Below are 25,053 nucleotides of genomic sequence, written 5' to 3'. Positions count from 1 at the left end.
TAACCTTACCAGCTAGTCTATCTAACATACCTAACCTTACCAAGCTAGTCTATCAAAGCTAACCTTACCAAGCTAGTCTACTAACATACCTAACCTTACCAGCTAGTCTATCACACCTAACCTTACCAGCTAGTCTATCTAACATACCTAACCTTACCAAGCTAGTCTATCTAACATACCTAAACTTACCAGCTAGTCTATCACACCTAACCTTACCAGCTAGTCTATCACACCTAACCTTACCAAGCTAGTCTATCTGACACACCCTTACCAAGCTAGTCTATCAAAGCTAACCTACCAAGCTAGTCTATCACAGCTAACCTTACCAAGCTAGTCTAGACACACCTAACCTTACCAAGCTAGTCTATCAAAGCTAACCTTACCAAGCTAGTCTATCACAGCTAACCTTACAGCTAGTCTATCACACCTAACCTTACCAGCTAGTCTATCACACCTAACTTTACCAAGCTAGTCTATCAAAGCTAACCTTACCAAGCTAGTCTATCTAACATACCTAACCTTACCAAGCTAGTCTATCAAAGCTAACCTTACCAAGCTAGTCTATCTAACATACCTAACCTTACCAAGCTAGTCTATCAAAGCTAAACCTTACCAGCTAGTCTATCACACCTAACCTTACCAGCTAGTCTATTACACCTAACCTTACCAGCTAGTCTATCTATCACACCTAACCTTACCAGCTAGTCTGACACACCTAACCTTACCACATAGTCTATTACACCTAACCTTATCAAGCTAGTCTATCTGACACACCTAACCTTACCAGCTAGTCTATTATCCCTAACCTTACCAGCTAGTCTATCATACCTAACCTTACCAGCTAGTCTATTACACCTAACCTACCAAGTTAGTCTATCTGACCACCTAACCTTACCAAGCTAGTCTATTACACCTAACCTTACCAAGCTAGTCTATCAAAGCTAACCTTACCAAGCTAGTCTATCTAACACACCTAACCTTACCAGCTAGTCTATTACACCTAACCTACCAAGCTAGTCTAACATCACACTAACCTTACCAGCTAGTCTATTACCCCTAACCTTACCAGCTAGTCTACACACCTAACCTTACCAAGCTAGTCTATCACACCTAACCTTACCAGCTAGTCTATCTATCACACCTAATCTTACCAGCTAGTCATTACACCTAACCTTACCAAGCTAGTCTATCTGACACACCTAACCTTACCAGCTAGTATATTACACCTAACCTTACCAAGCTAGTCTATCTATCACACCTAACCTTACCAGCTAGTCTATTACACCTAACCTTACCAGCTAGTCTATCACACCTAACTTTACCAAGCTAGTCTATCACACCTAACCTTACCAAGCTAGTCTATCTAACATACCTAACCTTACCAAGTTAGTCTATCTGACACACCTAACCTTACCAGCTAGTCTATCACACCTAACCTTACCACGCTGGCCTAACTCAAAGACACAGAGAAAGAAATACACTACTGCACTGTCAAAATATTGCAGGGGGAGAGAGGAAAAAGATGACAAGGGTGAGACACAGTGAGAAACAGAGAGAAATGCAGTGAGGATGATAGCAGGATAGAAAGAGAGAGAGATGCAGTGAGGATGATAGCAGGATAGAATGAGAGAGAGATGCATGAGGATGATAGCAGGATAGAAAGAGAGAGAGATGCAGTGAGGATGATAGCAGGATAGAAAGAGAGAGTGATGCAGGAGGATGATAGCAGGATAGAAAGAGAGAGAGATGCAGTGAGGATGATAGCAGGATAGAAAGAGAGAGAGATGCAGTGAGGATGATAGCAGGATAGAATGAGAGAGAGATGCAGTGAGGATGATAGCAGGATAGAAAAAGAGAGAGATGCAGTGAGGATGATAGCAGGATAGAATGAGAGAGAGATGCAGTGAGGATGATAGCAGGATAGAAGAGAGAGAGATGCAGTGAGGATGATAGCAGGATAGAAAGAGAGAGAGATGCAGTGAGGATGATAACAGGATAGAAAGAGAGAGTGATGCAGTGAGGATGATAGCAGGATAGAAAGAGAGAGAGATGCAGTGAGGATGATAGCAGGATAGAAAGAGAGAGAGATGCAGTGAGGATGATAGCAGGATAGAATAGAGAGAGAGATGCAGTGAGGATGATAGCAGGATAGAAAAAGAGAGAGATGCAGTGAGGATGATAGCAGGATAGAATGAGAGAGAGATGCAGTGAGGATGATATCAGGATAGAAAGAGAGAGAGATGCAGTGAGGATGATAGCAGGATAGAATGCGAGAGAGATGCAGTGAGGATGATACAGGATAGAATGAGAGAGAGATGCAGTGAGGATGATAGTAGGATAGAAACAGAGAGATGCAGTGAGGATGATAGCAGGATAGAAACAGAGAGATGCAGTGAGGATGATAGCAGGATAGAAACAGAGAGATGCAGTGATGATAGCAGGATAGAAACAGAGAGATGCAGTGAGGATGATAGCAGGATAGAAAGAGAGAGAGATGCAGTGATGATGATAGCAGGATATAAACAGAGAGATGCAGTGAGGATGATAGCAGGATAGAATGAGAGAGAGATGCAGTGAGGATGATAGCAGGATAGAAACAGAGAGATGCAGTGAGGATGATAGCAGGATAGAATGAGAGAGAGATGCAGTGAGGATGATAGCAGGATAGAAAAAGAGAGAGAAACGGATGGAGGGTGGTGGTAGCCTCAAACAATCAGATTTGATACTTTGTTGGGCACTGCTCGGTGATGCAAACGACAACGTACTATCAGAACCGTCTACCAATTACAGATACCATCCTAGGTTGGACACGTGCTCTAAAACATGTATGCCAACACCAGGAAGAGCATCAGAATGCTATATCACACACACACACACACACACACACACACAACACACACACACACACACACACACACCACACACACCACACACACACACACACACACACACACACACACACCACACACAACACACACACACACAACACACACACATACTACCCCCACACACTCCTTCCACACCATGCCCTACCTGTGACGTCGAGGGCAGCAGGTGAGCGGGTGTCCGTTGTCCCAGGTGCCAGCGGGGTTTCTCGGCCACGGGGGTCCTAGAGAGGTACTACTCCACACCACCAGAGGGCGATCTGAACCACAGGGTGATGGAGAGGGGACTGGTCTACACCCCTATTGATTCCTACTGAGGAGGTATCATCCTCCTCACACACCTGCCTCTTAGACGCCGGCTGGAGGGGAAGGGGTGGGTGGGAGGAGAGGAGAGGAGAGAGAGGAGAGGAGAGGAGAGGAGAGGGAGAGGAGAGAGAGAGAGGAGAGGAGAGGAGAGGAGAGGAGAGGAAGAGATATTTCAGATTCAAAATCGTTGGAAAGCGGAGAAGGCTGGAAAACGGCGACCACTGCTGCTCATGCTCCCAGGTGATATTTATTTACAACTTATTGACCCTTAGGTCTTCGTCAGGCATCCATATCCCAGGTGGGGGTGGAATGTCCTATATATAGGGGCAGTACTCAGTGACATCACTTCCTGAAACATGAGGTAAAAAAATGTATAACATAGTTTCACAATGTTAACATTCAATGTTTCAAAATATATGATCATACACAGATAATGTGATCAATATTCATAGTGATATACATACACATACAAAATTCAACTAGGATATAAATAAAACACAATTTGGACTTATTGAAACTATAAAAAACGGTTTCAAGTCAAACTCCTCGTTAAGGCCAAGAGGAGACAGTGTGTTGAGCCTGTGGATCCAGAAAGATTCCCTTTGAAGAAGTTTCCTCTCAATGTCCCCTCCCCTGCAGGACATGTTGACCATTTCTACTCCTATGTATCTCAGAGAACTAATGGGATGTCCAGCGTGTACAGAGAAGGCTGACATGAGATGTCATTTGGAAAACCAAGAAAGAATGTTGTGTATTTAACTTGTAAGCCAAGCCCAACACTAGTCATATGAAATGAAAGTCTACAGTAAATCTCAGGGATCTATGCATTGTCTTATTAATAATGCAAATATTTCAAAATGCAGGTAACTCATGACATCTCATGATAGTACATTGATGAAAACAGTGAGAGAAGGATTCTACCAAAGTAAATTGCAAAGGTTTTTAAACAACTATTATCTGGACTATATTGGCACCAAAGGACTAGCAAAAGTTAAGTTAACGTACCTGTCCAGTGAAAATCTCACTTTTAAAAGTTCATATTCTGTTAACTGAGTCAAAGCATAAATTGGAGAAAAAATACTTAAAGGGGCAGTGAAGTCAAAAATGAGATTTCCAATGATATTTCCACACTTTGAACTCATAATTACACAGGAATTGTGAAAATGATGATAATGCCCTTTTAGTGTAAGAGCTTTTGGAGAAAAAAAAACACTTGGAATTTCATCCTGTTCAAGGGGGATGGAGTTTTGGCCCACAGCATGACATCACAATCTGATCTGATTATTCTGACCAATGACAAGCCATCGTTGATTTGCATATGTATCCTCCTACTTTGAAGGGGTAAGTGGAGTGAGTTGACTCTAGAGTCTAGACGATCCTATCCGCCAATCAGGGCTGTTTATGTAAATATCTTTAAATGTGTATCAACACGCCCCACAATCAGACTGAGTATTTCAATGGCAAAAAGCGGCTCACAAAAATAAATGATCAAAAATATATTTGGAGTTATTTTAATGCAGTAAAGACACAGTGGACTCTTGCCGCTTGAAAATCCCAGTGAAACCGTGGCGGATTCCAGAATTCATTAATATTTGCACATGCAAACGGACATGATCAAATAGCTATATTCTATGTTCACTCTGTTATCCTTTCACCACGCTAGCTATAAATCAATGCATTATCTACATTGTGCAGCTATATATAAAATAAAAAAATATTTAACTAGGCAAGTCAGTTAAGAATAAATTCTTATTTACAATGACGGCCTAGGAACAGTGGGTTAACTGCCTTGTTCAGGGGCAGAACAACAGATTTTTACCTTGTCAGCCCAGGGATTTGTTCCAGCAACCTTTCAGTTACTGGCCCAACACTCTAACCACGAGGCTACTTGCTGCCCCAATGCGTTATCTAAATTTCGCAGCTATATATTGATGCGTTATCTAAATTGCGGCCTCGACTCCGCCATAGAAATAGACAGAATAGAAGCTCCAGTAATATGGATAGCCTAATGATTGAACGGTTTGGAGCGTGTATTGAAGCAATGGGCAAGTTCGTTTCACATGGCCCGGTGCCCCGGGTCGGTGGAGATTTCTCCTTAGGATCAATGGAATGGTCGAAAATGAGTCAACCCTGCACACCCAGAGCCATGCAAAACGAGGTCAAACCATTCATCTTGGGTTAACGGGGGGAGTGGGGATCTAAAATGCAATCATATCACGAAATTTTAACATTTATAAAAAAATTATATATTTTGTTTTACGCTTGACTAGCTAACAAATAAGAGCAACTTAACAAATGAGAAAACGGATTATGATAATTTGCTGTTAAAAAATGGGGAGGTGCTAAAACATTAGTTTACACCCCTTATTTTAATTTGCTCCATGGCAAGGCGGCCAAGTGTAGGGTTGTCACTAGTTACCACAGCCACAAAGTCCCAAACCACGTCTTTCTCTACATGTTCTGTTCTTAAAACCAGATTTTAAACCTGTCACTTTAACCCTAACATTAACCATACTCCTAACCTTAGCCTAACCCTAACCATAAATGAAGACCCCAAAAAACAAATGTTTGTTTTCATGAATTTGTACAATATAGCCCATTTTGATGGTTTTATCTCGTGGAAACCAGAGTGTAGACTATTGAGAAAAGCTGTTTGGCTCTCAGACGACTCGCGAACAGAAAGAACTTTGAAGCAGGCGTTTCTGATTAATAAACAGTCGCCAATAAATAGGTACACATTGACATAAAACCCAGCTCTGAAACAAATGTGCACGTCATCTCACAGGAAAAGACACGTAAAGACGCTCTGAAACACCTGAAGTCACACATGCAGATTTGGTACTTCAAGCGCCAAATATATCATACATTAACTAAAAGGATCACTTATTGACTTACATCATTGTGCAACATAATTTAAGTAGGTAAGTAAGTAGCTAACTGTAAAGTTAAATAAAGGTGTAAATATTTACCAGGAAGATGAATTCAGGTCTCTTGTTGTTGAGGGAGATAGGGGAACGACTCAGGGTGGTGGACGTATCGTCAGAACTCTGGGAAGACACTGTGGGGTGGCGGAACGTCTGGCCTGTTAACTTGGTGTCATACAGCTGCTCTTCAAAGTCTGTAGGAACGAACACACACACACATGCACGCACGCACGCACACACACACACACACACACACACACACACACATCAGAGTTAGTCAAGTTGCAGAACATCCGTCCCATTAGCTGCTTCTTGAAGTCTGTTCAAAGCAGAAACACCAGTTAGTCACATGCAGTAAATACACACTCCAGAGATACCAGCCAGTTAGCCTGCTGGTAGAGTGGAAGCTTGGAGGAGTGGAGACCCAACACAAAAAAAAACTAAATGTGGCATCCTACCTCTAGTCTGGCTCACTGCATACTCTATCCACCTCCTCTCTCTCCACCTCCTCTCTCTCCACCTCCTTTCTCTTTTTCTCCTGCCTCTCTCTCTTTCTTTCTTGCCCCTTGTTGCTCTCTCTCTCTCTCTCTCCCCCTGCTTCTCTCTCTCTTTCTCTCCTCATGTTTCCCACTCTCCTCAGGACTCCCCCTCAGGCCATTGTAAACATACTGATTACCATTCCACAACCCCCCCCAAAACTCCCAAAACACCCCCACTAGCCATTATTTTGCCCCAAAACACACTCCTCCACTCCCCTAACCCCACCCCCTCTCCACTCATCCCTGCAACCCCATACTCCCCCCCCACACACACGAAAACACACACACACACACACACACACACACACACACACACACACACACACACACACACGCGCAAACACACACATGCAAACACACACATGCAAACACACAACCCACCCCAAGCCCTGGCCCGCCCCCAAACTCTTTTTTGGGGAGGGAGGGTGGTTTGAAGGGGGTAAAGGGTTTGGGAGGGGGTTGCAAGTGAACTTGCTTTCTGGGACAATACGGATGCCTTCCTCCCAGTGTAGGGTTGCCTAGCAATTCCAGTATCCCGGAGACAATGGAACAGCCCTTTAATCAACAATGGCCTGGAGTGAATCCCCTGACCAGAGAAGAGGGGCAGACCTGGCAACTGATTCTAGTTTGAACAATAATGACCTTCTTACTGGGAGCCTGTGGTTGCCAGGTCTGGTTCTAGTCTGGCTAAAGAAAACAAATCTGGCATCTTGATCACCTAACTTTACTTCTTAATTTAACCTTTTTTTATTTATTACGAGGACAAGAGACAGTAACAGCAAATGTAACATCCTCAGTTAGCACTCTTTAAGGGGAAGTTGAACATGTGCTACTGGTTGTAGTCAGGTACCTTACTAGTATCCTTTATGGTGAATGTGGAATGAATGAGAGTACCAGCAGCAACTTCTTTATGACTTTGTTGATTACATTTCCACACATGTTGTGTTGCATTTGCTGCACTGTAATGAAATCTACACTGAGTGCCAGTCCGTATATGCAATCATGTAAACTCCTTGTCATGACAAAAAAATTTTTTGGCTTTTGACAATTGACCAATTTAATTGAGTTAGAAAGAGCACAAACATATCTGGGACCAGGCTAGATAAAATCTGCTTTGTGGTGCAATTTTTGTTGTTGTTGAAAACTTAAATCTATGCCAGTGCTTCTGTTTAATGTATTAGTCTAACTATCGGAAGCAGCAGACCTGACACACACACACACACACACACACACACACACACAGTCTCTCAGACTGTAGCTAACGTCAACAGACAGATGTTCCGCTATAAAACAGACAGTGAAACGTTCAGTCTATTCAACACAACGGTACGAGTCCTGGTTCTCATCCAAAGCTGCTCTTAATGTGAGGTACAGACAGATACTGTACTTCCCTGTGAATGTAGGAATATGCATCACGGTATAGAAATAGAACAACAAGAGAGGTTCTGCCATTCTATGGTGGCATTGCAAGGAGCACAGACGACTATATGGTGAGGGATAACAGTTAAATGAAATCTGCAATGTGCAGAAGTGATGAAAGAACAACAACAAATTCACAAGTAAAACACCAGGTCTCTTATGAAAAATACGTTTCTCTCTATGAGATTTTTGACTCTAAATAATGCAAATATGAAGGAAAGTGAGTTTGTTGGACTCAAGGATAACATCAGCTCTCTCCCTAGACATGACTGAGCATCCCAACACTGTCTCTTTGCCTATACAGTGCACTACTTTTTGACCAGGAGCCACAGGGCTCTGGTCATAAGTAGTGCACTATGTAGGGAATAGGGTGCTATTTGGGATACATCCTCTGTCTCACACCTCAGGCTAACGTAGCGTCAGCATTCCCACGGAAAATGTATTTAATCCTGTTCTAATTAGCATAACCATGCTAACATTTCCCCCATTAAAACATATGAGATTTATAGTAAAATATGCTGACGCTAAAGTTACAGTGCAGTGAGTCAAATGGTACCCTAGTCCCTACGTAGTGCACTGCTTTTGACCAGGGCTCATAGGGTCAAAAGTAGTGCACTATGTGGGGAATTTGGGACGCAGAGCCTGGAGTTGCTATGACCGTATTACTTGCTAGCTACTGTTGGTTCTGCTATAAATACTCAACTGGAATCATTCAACTGAATACACAGAACACACACAGAGAAGAATTAGCCAATTAGCGAGATGTGTGACGCCACTCCAGCTCAAGTCACCAGACAAGAGATAGAGGGAGGAGAGCAGAGAGAGATCCACACAGCTAGTCCATACAGTTACTGTTAGTAGGATACAGCACAGTAGAGGGAAGGATGGAGAGAGGGGCTATTGGGGCTAGCGTGTGTGTGTGTGTGTGTGTGTGTGTGTGTGTGTGTGTGTGTGTGTGTGTGTGTGTGTGGTGGTGTGGGTGTGTGTGTGTGTGTGTGTGTGTTGTGTGTGTGTGTGTGTGTGTGTGTGTGTGTGTTGTGTGTGTGTGTGGTTTTCACAGTGGTAAGGGTCATGTGTACCGTGTTAAAGGAGGTGGATGGTATCAGTCTGGTATACAGTAACACTGTTCCCTACTGTTTATTGAACTGCTAAAACAAGCAGGACCACAATGGAAATTAGTCTCTAGACTTTGTGTTTTAATCCTTATTTTTTTAATCAATGTGCTATTGTACACTATTTCCTATGGGCCCTGGTCGAAAGTAGTGCACTATGTGGGGAAAAGGGTGCCATTTGGGACGAAGCACAGACTGAGTTTTGTTCCAGGTCCTGCTCCAATACTTTTGATATGCCTCCTTCATTCGTCAAATCAATCAGTGATCTGACATCATACCGGGGACATCATACCGGTGACATCATACCAGTGACATCATGGAGCTGGAGATGGATTCCAATCTGTTAAAGGGCTCCCTTCCTTTCCTCCTTGACCCCTTGCTTCTCGTCTCATTTCCTGTGTCATTGTCTCCTTACCTCTGTACTTGTCTCCTTTCCTCTGTCCTTGTCAACCCTCCCTTTGAGTAGATAAGTGTCAGTAATATTGCAGCGATATTACAAAATTATAACTGCCAATCATTTTCACCCTGGTCACACAGTAACTCCATCAAATTACACCTGAACTGTCATAACTGTACAAAACAACCCCAGGAAAAGGCTACTCATCAATAGTCAATGTTCAGTCATGAGAACAGAGTAATGAGACAGAGGACGCCTCCCAAATGTCACCTTCTTCCCATATAGCAAACTACTTTTGACCAGGGCCCACTACTTTTGACCAGGGCCCACTACTTTTGACCAGGGCCCACTACCTTTGACCAGGGCCCACTACCTTTGACCAGGGCCCACTACTTTTGACCAGGGCCCACTACTTTTGACCAGGGCCCACTATGTTTGACCAGGGCCCACTACCTTTGACCAGGGCCCGCTACGTTTGAACAGGGCCCACTACGTTTGACCAGGGCCCACTACGTTTGACCAGGGCCCATACAGTTCCGCATAACCCCCAGGGGCGACAGGTAGACTAGTGGTTAGAGTGTAGGAGCGACAGGTAGACTAGTGGTTAGAGTGTAGGGGTGGCAGGTAGCCTGGTGGTTAGAGTGTAGGGGTGGCAGGTAGCCTGGTGGTTAGAGTGTAGGGGTGGCAGGTAGCCTGGTGGTTAGAGTGTAGGGGTGACAGGTAACCTAGTGGTTAGAGTGTAGGGGAGACAGGTAGTCTAGCGGTTAGAGTGTAGGGGTGACAGGTAACCTAGTGGTTAGAGTGTAGGGGCGAAGGTGCCTACCTAACCTGACCCTCTCTAATTGAGGACCAAGGGAAAAACACTACTAACCAAACAGGCCTTTCAGCTGCAGGTCAAATAGTCGTATGGTTTAAATAGTTGAAATACGTTGAAGTGAAACTCGAGTTAACTTGTCAAGCTTGACAACCAAACTACTAGACTAGTCCCTAAAAGAACCATATCTAACTCTTCATGCCAGGCTACTTAAATCAAACTCACCACAAGAATATGAAAGTATTTCAGATGATGTGTTTGATATGGGGCAGCAGACTTGTATTCTCTAATACAGTATTATGGCAGTAATTTAATTTATGAGTTGATATTATAAATGAAACCTCATTCGATGAAATAACTATTGTAGACGGTGCTCTCATCTGGGATAGCAAACACAAAGAAGTGCTTTATGAATACAGGGACTAATGGATGAGGTACAGTACTGTACGACCTTGGTGTTAAACCTGGGGTGCTGAGTACTGTGTCTGTGTGTTTCTGTGTGTTTCTGTGTGTTTCTGTGTGTGTGTGGCTTGCCTGGTTGGGGTGCTGAGTACTGTTTCTTGTGTGTGTGTGTGTGTGTGTGTGTGTGTGGTGTGTGTGTGTGTGTGTGTGTGTGTGTTGGTGTGTGTGTGTGTGTGTGTGTGTGTGTGTGTGTTGTGTGTGTGTGTGTGTGTGTGGCTTGCATGGTTGGGGTGCTGAGTACTGTGTCTGTGTGTTTCTGTGTGTGGTGTGTGGCTTGTGCATTGGTTGGGGGTGCTGGAGTACTGGTTGTGTGTTTTCTGTGTGTTGTGTGGTGTGTGGCTTGCTGGTTGGGGTGCTGGATACTGTTTCTGTGTGTTTCTTGTGTGTGTGTGGCTTGCATGGTTGGGGTGGCTGAGTATGTGTCTTGTGTGTTTCTGTTGTGTGTGGCTTGCTGGTTGGGTGCTGAGTCGACTGGTTCTGTGTGTTTCTGTGTGTGTGTGCGCTTGCCTGGTTGGGTGCTGAGTACCGTACCCCACTGTTGTATACTGTAAATTAGAATACATGATATCATCTATTTATTACAGAATGTGTAGATGCTCCTGCAGTTTTATTGTGTAAACATGTTTCACACAAACACTGCTCAGAACGCCAGTCAGCGCTGGTAATATTTATTGTTATAGAGTTTAACTCTTGCCGCCTGTAGATGTTGGGGTGTCCGTACACTATGTAACATCTCTCCAATGGCAATAACAGGTATTTATCTACTGTACTATACATACACCACAGCACACACACACACACACAACAACACACACACACACACACACACACACACAACACACACACACACACACACAACACACACACCCAACACACACACACACACACACACACACCACACACACGCACACACAAGGCATTCAGTACGTCAACAACAGAAACAGAAAGAGAAATAGAGAGAGAGAGAGCAAGAGAGAAGAAGAAAGAGAGAGAAGACTGGGAAAGAAAGAAGAGCGACGACAGAGGAGAGAGAGAGAGAGAGACCTGAAGAAAGAGACAAAAGAGAGAGAGACTGAAGAACAGAGAATGAGAGGAGAGAGACAAAGAGAGAAAGAGAGAGAGAGAGAGACTGAAGAAAAGAAGGAAAGAAAGAAAGAAGAAAGAAACGAAGAGAGAGAGAATAGTGGAAGAGATGGAAGGAAAAGGTGGGTGAGATGACATCGGCAGAAAGTATTAAGTTCATTAATTAATAATTCATTCATTTCTGTGTTCATTTTGAAAAAGGGACGAGGAAGGCTTAAATACCTCTTCCCAAATGCACCCTATCTAATGTGCCGTGTGGTCGTCAAAGTAGTGCACTATGTAGGCAATAGGGTGCCATTTGGGATGCAGAATAATCTGAGATGCCAATCAGGGTTAGCTAGAGCTCAGAAGAGAGAAGAGGGAAAGAAGGAAGAGAGAGGAGAGGGGAAGGAGGAAGAGAGAGGGAGAGAAGAGGGAGAGGAAGTGGGAGCGAGGGAGAGAGGGAGAGAGCGGAGGAAGAGAGACGAAGGAGAAGAGGGAGAGAGGTGGGAGACGAGGGAGAGAGGGAGAGAGCCGGAGAAAGAGAGACGAAGAGTAGAAGGAAGTGGGAGAGAGGGAGAGGGGAGAGAGCGGAGAAAGGAGAAGATGAAGAGAAGAGGGAGAGGAAGTGGGAGAGAGAGGCCGAGAGGCGAGAGAGCGGAGGAAGAGAGACGAAAGGAAGAGGGAGAGAATGGGAGAGAGGGAAGGAGGAAGAGAGAGGGACGAGAAGAGGGAAAGAAGTTGGAGAGAGGAGAGAGGGAGAGAGCGGAGGAAAGAGACGAAGAGAAGAGGGAGAGGAAGTGGTAAGAGAGGGACGAGAGGGAAGAAGAGAGACGAGAGAGCAGAGGAGAGGAAGTGGGAAGAGAGGGAGAGAGGCGCGAGCGAAGAGAGACGAAGAGAAGAGGGAGAGGAGCTGTGGGAAGTGAGGGAGAGAGGCGGAGGAAGAAGAGACGGAGAGAAAGGGGAGAGGGAAGTGGGAAGAGAGGAGAGACGGAGGAAGAGGACGGAGAGAAAGAGGGAGAGGAAAGTGGAGAGAGGGAGAGAGCGGAGGAAAGAGACGGAGAGACGAGGGAGAGGAAGTGGGAGAGAGGGAGAGGCGGAGGAAGAGGACGGAGAGAAGAGGGAGAGGACAGTGGGAGAGAGGGAGGAGGCGGAGAAGAGAGACCGGAGAGAAAGAGAGAGGAAGTGGGAGAGAGGAGAGAGGCGGAGGAAGAGAGACGGAGAGTAAGAGGGAGAGGAAGTGGGAGAGAGGGAGAGGCGGAGGAAGAGAGACCGGAGAGAAGAGGAGATAGGATGGAGGGAGGGAGAGAGCGAGGAAGAGAACGGAGAGAAGAGGGAGAGAAGTGGGAGAGCGGGAGAGAGCGGAGGAAGAGAGACGGAGAGAAGAGGGAAGAGGGAAGTGGAGAGAGGGAGAGAGCGCGGAGGAAGAGAGACGGAGAGAAGGAGGAGAGAGGGATGAAAGAAAAAAAACATCAACACTCGGCGGTGCACCGGAGGGGAACGAATAAGAGAAAAAGCGTGCAAGGGAAATACAGCACACCCACAACAAGTAACAACCAACACACCACCACCACACAAACACACACCCACAACACACACAATGCGCATAAAAACGGGCAGCGTGTAGACAGAACCTCGTCTCTCCTTCTTCAATCCCCCCCCCTCCCCCACACACACTCCATCCACTCAAAACCAACAACACTCCGACACCACACAACACCACTCCACTCACACACTCCGCACACACCCCCAGGTTACGTTTCTGTACCTTGCAGCAGACTCTGCAGGTTAGCTGAAGCTTCTGGTTGTACACTCCGAAACACACGTCCGGCCTGCTCACGAGCCAAACACATTACACTCTGTTGGCATGGAGACCGGAAGTGGGCCGCCGCGTCGCCGGACCGACGACGCATGCGCTGCGCTTCGACTCCGCGTCCAAATGGTAAGTGTGGGAGAGGGATGGAGGGAAAGGAGAGGTAGAGAGAGGGTGAGGGAGACGGAGGGGGCTGATGGGAGGGATGGAGGGAAAGGAGAGAGTAGAGAGGAGGTGAGGGAGAGGAAGCGGGCGATGGAGAGGGATGGAGGGAAAAGGAGAGTAGAGAGGAGGTGAGGGAGAGGAAGGGGGCGATGGAGGGATGGAGGAAAGGAGAGGTAGAGAGGAGGTGAGGGGAGAGGAGGGGGCGAATGGAGAGGGATGGGAGGAAGGAGAGGTAAGAGAGGAGGTGAGGAGGAGAGGAGGGGCGATGCGCAGCAGCGGACTGGACGGAAAGATAGAACAGAGGTAGAAGAGAGGTTGAGGGGAGAGAGGGGGCCGATGGAGAGGGATGGAGGGAAAGGAGAAGGTACGAGAGGAGGTGAGGGAGAGGAGGGGGCGATGGACGAGGGATGGAGGGGAAAGGAGAGGTAGGAGGAGGCTGAGGGAGAGGAAGGGGCGCATGGAGAGGGATGGAGGGAAAGGAGAGGTAGAGAGGAGGTGAGGAGAGGAAGGGGGCGATGGAGAGGGATGGAGGGAACGGGAGGTAGAGAGGACGGTGAGGGAGAGGAGGGGGCGATGGAGAGGGATGGAGGGAAAGGAGAGGTAGAGAGGAAGGTGAGGGAGAGGAGGGGGGGGTTGAAATGGAGAGGATGGAGGAAAGGAGAGGTAGAGAGGAGGTGAGGAGAGGGAGGGGGCGATGGACGAGGGATGGATGATGATAGAAGGTAGAGAGCGGACGACACGAGAGGTAGCAGAGCGGAGAAGACAGATGGAGAAAGGAAGAGATGGCAGCGGGTTGGGAAAGATACAGAGGGAGTGATGCAGACAGAGGGAGGGTAGAGAAAAAAAGGAGGAAGAGAAAGAGAGAGAGAAATTGGCACACCTTACATACATGTATGACATTGCATAACTAATACCGTCAGAGACTTGTGGTTCCATAATAGCCAGTTGTGAGGGGAGGGAATGTGTTAGAAAGGGGAGGAGTTTTGTGTGTGTGTGTGTATGCACGTGTGTGTGTGTGTGTGTGTTGTGTGTGTGTGTGTGTGTGTGTGTGTGTGTGTGTGTGTGTGTGTGGTGTGTGTGTGTTGTGTGTGTGTGTGTTGTGTGTGTGTGTGTGTGTGTGTGTGTGTGTGTTGTGTGTGTGTGTGTGTGTGTGTGTGTGTGTGTGTGTGTGTGGTGTGTGTGTGCTTTGGTATGTGTTGTCAGGGAGTGAAAGGAAAGGCGCTCCAAAACATAGAATAATAATAACAAGAATCATCAGAATCTGAATGAACAGAATGACACAAATCATTCATAAAATCCACAACAACCAATCAGAAAGAGGGAGAGGAATCAGAAGCTTGATGTGTGATCTGCATAGAAACAGAGACAAAGAGAGGGGAGAGGAAGAGAAGTAGAGAGCGGGAGAGGAAGAGAGAGGGAAAGAGAGAGCGAGCGAGGAAAGAAAGAAAGACAGAAAGGAAGAGGGGCGAATAAGGTAGGGTAGCTCCAGGACAGTGAAACCTCTCATCTCCCATAAGGTTAGCAGAGTTCTACTTAATATACCCGCTCAGCAGCAGTTCTCTACACTGCAATTAATGTGCTCTTCCCCCTCCTTACCCTCCTCTCTCCTCCTCTCCTCTTTCCATCCCTTCCGCCTCTTCTCCTACTCCCTCCTCTCTCTCCTCTCTCTTCCCATCTTCCTCCTCCCTCTTCTCATCCCCTTCCCCCTCTCTCTCTCCCTCTTCCTCCTCTCCTCTTCCATCCCCTTCCCCCTCCTCTCCTCTACTCCTCCTCCCTCTCTCCTCTCTCCCTCTCTCCTTCTGCTGTCCACCTCCCTTCCTCCCTTCTCCTCTCCTCTCCTTCCCCTCCTCTCTTATCTCTTTCTACATAACCACAGGGATTTAGAAGAGGGAGGAATATATGAGGATTTAGAGAAGAGAAGATAAACAGACGCTGGCATTAATAGGTTGTGTGTGTGTGTGTGTGTGTGTGTGTGTGTGTGTGTGTGTGTGTGGTGTGTGTGGTGTGTGTGTGTGTGTGTGTGTGTGTGGTGTGTGTGTTGTGTGTGTGTGTGTGGTGTGTGTGTGTGTGTGTGTGTGTGTGTGTGTGTGTGTGTGTGTGTGTGTGTGTGTGTGTGTGTGTGTGGACACCGTGTGTGTGTGTGTGTGGACGTGTTTAACTATTCTTGTGGGGACCAGAAGTCCCTACAAGAATAGTAAACGAACAAAAAGTTGACCAACTGGGGACATTTTGTTAGTCCCACAAGGTCAAATGCTATTTCTAGGGGGTTTAGGGTTAAGGTTAGAATTAGTGTTAGGGTTAGAATTAAGTTAAATATTAAGGTTAGGAGCTAGGGTTGGTTGTAGGGTTAGGATAAAGTTAAGGTATTTGGGTTAGGTTAGGGTTAGGGTTAAGGTTAGAGGGTTAGGGTAAGAGTACGGTTAGGATTAGGGTTAGGTTTAGGGTTGGGGTTAGGGAAAATAGGATTTTGAATGGGACTGAATTGTATGTCCCCACAAGGTTAGCTGTACAAGACTGTGTGTGTTTATGTGTGTGTGTGTGTCAGGGACAGTACAGACAAAGGTCAGGGACAGTACAGACAAAAAACCACCATATTCCTTAAGGGCAGATTTGAGAGGCCAGCAGTCATCTTAACTATGGGCAAAAGTTCCTCACCCTTACCTCTGCTGAAGCCCTGAGCAGTAGAGTTTACCTTTAAACACTGATCTCAGTCTTGAGTTCTCTCCCAAATGGTTAAGGCTAGGATGTAGAGAGAGTAAGCTGATCCTAGATCTGAACGTAAAGGTGACTTTTACTCTGATATTCCCTCTTCGCTCAGCCTGTCACCATTAAATACTGAGAGATGACAAAAATAAACTTTGCACGAAAGAGAGAGAGAGAGAGAGAGAGAGAGAGAGAGAGAGAGAGACAGAGAGAGAGAGAGAGAAGAGAGAGAGAGAGAGAGAGAGAGAGAGAGAAGAGAGAGAGAGAGAGAGAGAGAGAGAAGAGAGAGAGAGAGAGAGACAGCGAGAGAGACAGCGAAGAGAGAGAGAGACAGAGAGAGAGAGAGAGAAGAGAGAGAGAGAGAGAGAAGAGAGAGAGAGAGAGAGAGAGAGAGAGAGAGAGAGAGACCAGAGAGAGAGAGAGAGACAGCGAGAGAGACAGCGAGAGAGAGAGAGAGACAGAGAGAGAGAGAGAGAGAGAGAGAGAGAGGAGAGAGAGAGAGAGAGAGAGAGAGAGAGAGAGAGAGAGACTCTATAAAGAAGAAGTTACAGTCTGTGAGAGCCAGAAATCTTGCTTGTTTGTAAGGTGCCAAAACTATTTTTCCACCATCATTTGCAAATAAATTCATTAAAAATCCTACAATGTGATTTTCTGTATTTATTTTTCTCATTTTGTCTGTCATAGTTGAAGTGTACCTATGATGAAAATTACAGGCCTCTCTCATCTTTTTAAGTGGGAGAACTTGCACAATTGGTGGCTGACTAAATACTTTTTTCCCCCACTGTATATATAAATGTACCAATACATTAATATGAGATCTGGGCTCTGGTCAAAAGTAGTGCACTATATAGGGAATAGAGTGCCATTTGGACAAGGCCTAACTCTAACCAAACACTATAGCATGAGGTTATATTGATGACGTGTTGAATTTACATGTTACATTTTCAGGACACTAACATTCCATTCCAGCTAACCAATGGATTTACAGCGTTTTGCAACTAAACCAGTTGAAGGTACCCAGAAGCATTCTGATGGGGAAAAAAACACAAATGTGCAAAAATTTGTGGATGTAGCATTTTGGAAATAAACTTCACACAAACACATTTGTCGTGAGCCATTTCTTTTTTAGTTTGGTTCTTTTCTGTCCCTTGATGACTCATTTGTACCCCACGAGTGTTGGAGCGGGATGTGGGTTACGGGTTGAGAGCACATTTAGGGGAGAGTGGTAGGGAGGGAGGAGAGAGAGTGAGAGAGAGACTTTAATTCTGAGACTACAGTCGTGGCCAAACATGTTGAGAATGACACAAATATACATTTTCACAAAGTCTGCTGCCTCAGTTTGTATGATGGCAATTTGCATATACTCCAGAATGTTATGAAGAGTGATCAGATGAATTGCAATTAATTCCAAAGTCCCTCTTTGCCATGCAAATGAACAGAATCCACAAAAAACCTTTCCACTGCATTTCAGCCCTGCCACAAAAGGACCAGCTGACATCATGTCAGTGGTTCTCTCGTTAACACAGGTGTGAGTGTTGACGAGGACAAGGCTGGAGATCACTCTGTCATGCTGATTGAGTTTGAATAACTATGTAAAACACTATACAACAGGACAAAAAAGGTGCTGAAATGAAGATACTGAGAGTGTTACTAATGTATCTGGGTGAGCCAAAGCAGCCATTTTATGCCAGAGGGTTTCGAGTGCTGTGAGTATGGCTCTAAAATAAAATTCCATTCATATGGGTTTATTGGCATTGGAAACACATGTTACATTACAACACATGTTACATTACAAGACATGTTACATTACAACACATGTTACATTACACCACATGTTACATTACACCACATGTTACATTACAACACATGTTACATTATTACACATGTTACATTACAACACATGTTACATTACAACACATGTTCATTACAACCTGTTACTTATCAACACATGTTACAATTAACAATCACAATGTTACATTATTACATTACAACAATGTTACAGTTATTACACAGTTGACATTACAACGACATGTTACTTCACCACATGTTACATTACCCACATGTTCCATTCAACACATTTACAATTATTAGGACATGTTACATTAACAGAACACCCATGTTACATACCACGCAATGTTACAATTATTAGCATTACAACACATGTTACATTATTACATTACAACACATGTTACCTTTATTACATTACAACACATGTTACATTATTACATTACAACACATGTTACATTACAACACATGTTAATTACACCACACTGTTACATTACACACACATGTTACCTTACACAATGTTAGCATTACACACACATGTTACATTACAACACATGTTACATTATTACATTACCACCATGTTCATTACAACGCATGTTACAATTACACACCGGACATGTTACATTACACCACATGTTACATTACAACCCACATGGTCATTAACAACACATGTTACATTATTAGCATTACAACACATGTTACATTACAACACATGGTTTACATTAGCATACAACATGTTTAGCATTTACAACACATGTTACAATTACACGCACATGTTACATTTTAGCACCACATGTTTACATTACAACAATGTACATTTACAACCACATGTTACATTACATCCACATGTTACATTAACACACCATTTGTTACATTACAACACATGTTTACAATTACAACACATGTTACATTGACAAACATGTTTACATTACTCCAGACATGTTACATTTACAACACAATGTTAGCTATTACAGCACATGTTACATTATCATCCACATGTTACATTACATTACCACATGTTAACCATTACAACACATGTTTACATTATTACTTACACGCACTGTTAGCATCTTATTACACCTGTTATCATAATACACATGTTACATTATTACATTAAGCAACAATACATGTTCACTTCACCACATGTTACATTAGCACCACATGTTACATTAAAACACATGTTAGCATTATTCATTACAACACAATGTTACATTATTACTACATTGTTACATTACAACACATGTTACATTACACCACATGTTACATTATCACCACACATGTTACTTACAACACATGTTACATTATTACATTACAACAAATGTTATGCATTACGAAGCACTGTTACGATTACACCACATTTCATTACACACATGTTAACATTACAACCACCTGGTTTAGCATTACAACACATGTTTACAGTTAAACACGATGTTACATTATTACATTAAACACAGAATGTTCATTACACCACATGTTTACATTACACCACATGTTACTTAGCACACATGTTACATTATTTACATTATCAAACACATGTTTACATTACAACAATGTTAATTACACCACCATGTTACATTCACCACATGGTTACATTACACCACATGTTACATTACAAACATGTTTACATTTATTACATTACATACACATTGTTACATACAGCACACATGTTAATTTACACCAGCATGTTATCATTATTACATTACACCACATGTTTACAATTACACCACATGTTTAGCCATTATACATTACAACCACATGTTACATTACACCACATGTTACATTACCCACATGTTACATTACAACACAGTTCATTTTACATTAACACGACATTAACATACACCACATGTTAATTACACCACCTGTTCCCATTACAACACATGTTAATTATTACATTACAACCCCACATGTTACATTATTTACACATGTTACAATACAACACATGTTAACATTACAAGCCACATGTTACATTATTACATTACAACACATGTTACATTACAACACATGTTACATTCAACACATGTACAATTGACACCACATGTTACATTCCCAACCACGATGTGTTATTACAACCCATGGTTACAGTTTATGTACGACATGTTTACATTACACCACATGTTACATTATTACATTACATCCACATGTTACAATTATTAATTACAACACATGTTAATTACACCACATGTTCATTACATACAACATGTTACATTACACCACATGTTTACATTACACCACATGTTTTACATTACAACACATTGTTAATTACAACACAGGTTACATTACATTACATTTACAACACTCGAACACCAGCATGTTACATTACACCACATGTTTTAGATGATTTTTTTTTACATTACAAACAACAATGTTACATTATTACACTTTACATTACACACATGTTACTTCACAACACATGTCTACATTACAACACATGTTCTACAACAACAACATGTTACATACACACTGTTACATAGTACAAACACAATGTTACATTATTCATTCACAACATGTTCCATTATTACACATTACATTACACAATGTTACATTACACCACATGTTACATTACCAATTACATACACACATGTTACATTAACACAGTACAACAAGACATTGTTATTACACACCATGTTACATATCATCATGTTACATTATCAATACAAACAGTTACAGCTTAACCATAATTATACATTAAACGTTATTCAAATGTTATCACACCACATGTTACATTACACCAAGACATCAACATTGTTACACTACACCACATGTTACATTACAACACATGTTACATTATACATACAACGTGTTACATTACAACACATTTACATTAACCACATGTTACATTACACCACATGTTACATGTACACCACATGTTTACATTACAACAATGTACGATTATTACATTAGCACCACATTTACATTACCCTGTACCTACACACATGTTACAACAATGTTACATCCTCACATGTTACATTACACCACATGGTTTAATACACCACACATGTACATTACACCACATGTTAAACACCAGTATAAACACATTACATTTACAACTGTATTACATTAGCAACACAGTTTACATTAAAAAAACATTTACATTACAAGCACTGTTACTTAAAAACATACATACACCGTACATTAACCACATGTTACAGTTAACAACTGTTACATTACAACACATGTTACATTATTAGCATTACACACATGTATACTACACCATTACATTACAACATGTTACATTATTAACATTACCCACATGTTACATTACACACACATGTTATTCACATTCATACAACCACTGTGTACATTACAACACAATGTTAACAATTACAGTAGCAAACATGTTACATCTATTACATAACACTGTTACATTATAACAACACATCTTACATTTACACCAACATGTTACATTACATACCACATGTACCATATACAACAATGTCATTTTAACATTACACCTACATGTTACATTACAACACATCGTTACATTACACCAACATGTTAACATTACACACAATGTTACATTACACCACATGTTACTCATTTCACATGTACATTACCAATACACATGTTACATTATTATAACCATATTACAACACTACTGTTACATGACACCACATGTTACTCATATAAACGACATGTTACATGTTAACCTACAACAATGCTACATTACAACACATCGTTCATTAGAACCAATGTTACAATCTAACTTACATTTACATTACACCACCATAGTTACATTACACTAATTAATCAATTATAGCAACCACATGTTACGTACACTGTACATTACACACAGTGACATTATCATTCACAGCCACATGTTACATTACCACCACATACCAATGGTATACCTATTTACAACCACATGTTACATTACACCACACTTGTTATCATTACACACATGTTACATTACATCCCACATGTACCATTAACACATTACACCACATGTACACATGTTCATACATTACCAACACTGTTACATTCATTACCATCTACAACACCTTACATGTATACACATTTACATGCCAAACTCAGTTACATTACACACATGACATCTTAACAACAACAGCTATTACATTACTAACACTGGTATACATTACATACATTACTCACCACGATGTTACATTACAACTCTCACCTCCTCTCTCGCTCGCCCTCGCTCGCCTTCGCTCCCTCCTCGCTCCTCCCTCCCTACCCTCCCTCTCTCCTCCCTCTTGTCTGCCCTCCCTCTCTCCTCAAGGTAGACACACACAACACATGCACACAACAACAGAGACTGTGAAAATGGCAGCAAAGCGTGTGTTTCTCCGCCACAGCCTGACGAGAGGCCAGACAGTCAGCAAAGACAATTATACTAAAAGTGAATCTTATGGTGACATGGATGCCTAATTCTGTCTCTCTCCTCTCTCTCTGTGCTCTTTCCTCTCATCTCTCTGTCTCTCCTCCTGCTCTCTCCTCTCTCTCTCTCCGTCTTTCATCCTCTCTCCTCTCTCTCTCTCTCTCTCTCTCTCTCTCTCTTTCCTCCTCTGTCCATCTCTCTGTCCTCTTTCTCTCTCTCTCTCGTTCTGTTCTTCTCTCCTCTCTGTCTCTTTCTGCTCTCTCCATCTCTCGTCTCTCTCCTCTCGGTCTCTTTCTCTGCTCTTCCATCATCTCTGTTCTCTCTCTCTCCTCTCTTGTTCCTCCTCTTCTCCATCACTCTGTCTCTCCTCCTCTCTCTCTATTTCTCTTTCTCTTCTTCCTCCTCTCTTCCATCTCGTTCATGTCTCTCTTCTCTGCTCTCTTTCTCTCTGTCTCTCTCGCTCTCTGTCTATTTCCTGCTCTCTCCATTCTTCTGTATCTCTCCTCTCTCTCTCTTTGTCTCTCTCCTCTCTTTTTCCTCTTCTCCCTGTCTATATGCAATTCATCCTCTTAATCTCTTGTGTGTGTTTGTTGTGCTTGCACGTATAACTGTGTGTTGTGTGGTGTGTGTGTGTGTGGTGTGTGTGTGGTTGTGTTGTGTGTGGTGTGTGTGTGTTGGTGTTGTGGTGTGTGTGTGGTGTGTGTGTGTGTGTGTGTGTGGTGTGTGTGTGGGTGTGTGTGAGGTGTGGTGTGCATGCATTGCATGTGAAATGTGTATGCTGGTTTTGTGTGTGATTGTAATGGAACTGTCAGGCGTGTACATATGTGTTTTCTTACACACAGATCTCAGTGTTGCAGCTCATTAGCACGACGGCAAAGGGAATCACTTCAAATGCAAAACGGACTGGGATAGATGGGATCCGTGGTGACTGGATAATGGATCGTGGTGACTGGAATAGACGGACCATGGTGACTGGATAGATGGATCCGTGGTGACTGGATAGACGACCGTGGTGATGGATAGATGGAACGTGGGTGACCTGGATAAGATGGACGGGGTTGACTGGATAAAGACGGACCGTGGTGACTGGGATAGACGGACGTGGGTGACGGATGACGGACCGTGGTGACTGGATAGACGGACCGTGGTGCCTGGATAGACGTGAACGGGGTTGGATGATAGATGGACCGTGGTGACTGGATAGAGGAGACCGTGGTGACTGGATATGACGGACCGTGGTGACTGGATAGACGGACCGGGTGACTGGATTAGAACGGACCGTGGTGACTGGATAGATGGGCACGGGGTGACTGAAGACGGACCGTGGTGCCTGGCTAGACGGAACGCGTGGTGACTGGATAGACGGACGTGGTGACTGGATAGATGGAAGGGGTGACTGGATAGACGGACCGTGGTGACTGGATAGACGGACGGTGGTGACTGGATAGACGGACCGTGGTGACTGGATAGACGGACCGTGGTTGACTGGATAGATGGAACGGGGTGAACTGGATAGATGGAAAACGGGTGACTGGATAGATGGACCGTGGTGATGATAGATCGGACCGTGGTGAACTGGATAGATGGAACGGGGTGAGCTGGATAGAACGGACCGTGGTGACTGGATAGACGTATGTGGTGACCTGGATTAGACGGGACGTGGTGACTGGGGATAGACGGACCGTGGTGACTGGATTTAGACGGACGTGGTGACTGGATAGATGGAACGGGGTGACTGGATAGATGGAAACGGGGTGACTGGATAGACGGAGCCGTGGTGACTTGGATAGACGATCCGGTGGTGACTGGATAGATGGACCGTGGTGACTGGTATAGACGGACCGGGTGACTGGAGCTAGACGGACGTGGTGACTGGATAGATGGAACGGGGTTGACTGAATAGACGGACCGTGGTGACGTGAATAGACGGACCGTGGTGACTGGATAGACGGACGTGGTGACTGGATAGATGGATCCGGGTGACTGGATAGATGGACCGTGGTGACTGGAAGAACGGACCGTGGGTGACTGGACAGATGGGATCGTGGGTGACTGGATGACGGACCTGTGGTGATGGACTAGACGGACCGTGTGGTGAATGGATGACGGATCGGTGTGACTGTGATAGATGGAACGGGGACTGGATAGCGATACCGTGGACGTGGGAACTGGATAGACGGATGACCGTGGTGCTGGAGGTAGACGGACCGTGGTGACTGGATAGACGGACCGTGGGTGGAATGATAGACGGATCGTGGTGACTGGATAGACGGAACCGTGGTCACTGGATAGACGGACGCGTGGGTGACTGGATAGATGGATGTGGTGCTG

General features: G+C 44.0%; 1 pseudogene; it reads right to left on the bottom strand.

Annotated features, from left to right (window-relative positions):
* Positions 1-25,053, bottom strand: part of LOC112072651 (NHS-like protein 2) — a 74,535-nt pseudogene that overhangs the window by 20,237 nt on the left and 29,245 nt on the right.

The sequence above is a fragment of the Salvelinus sp. IW2-2015 genome, unplaced genomic scaffold (assembly GCF_002910315.2).
Source record: "Salvelinus sp. IW2-2015 unplaced genomic scaffold, ASM291031v2 Un_scaffold1988, whole genome shotgun sequence".
NCBI classification, from domain to species: Eukaryota; Metazoa; Chordata; class Actinopteri; order Salmoniformes; family Salmonidae; genus Salvelinus; species Salvelinus sp. IW2-2015.
Note: the sequence above shows the minus strand (reverse complement) of the source record. Positions and strands in the feature narration are given on the sequence as shown.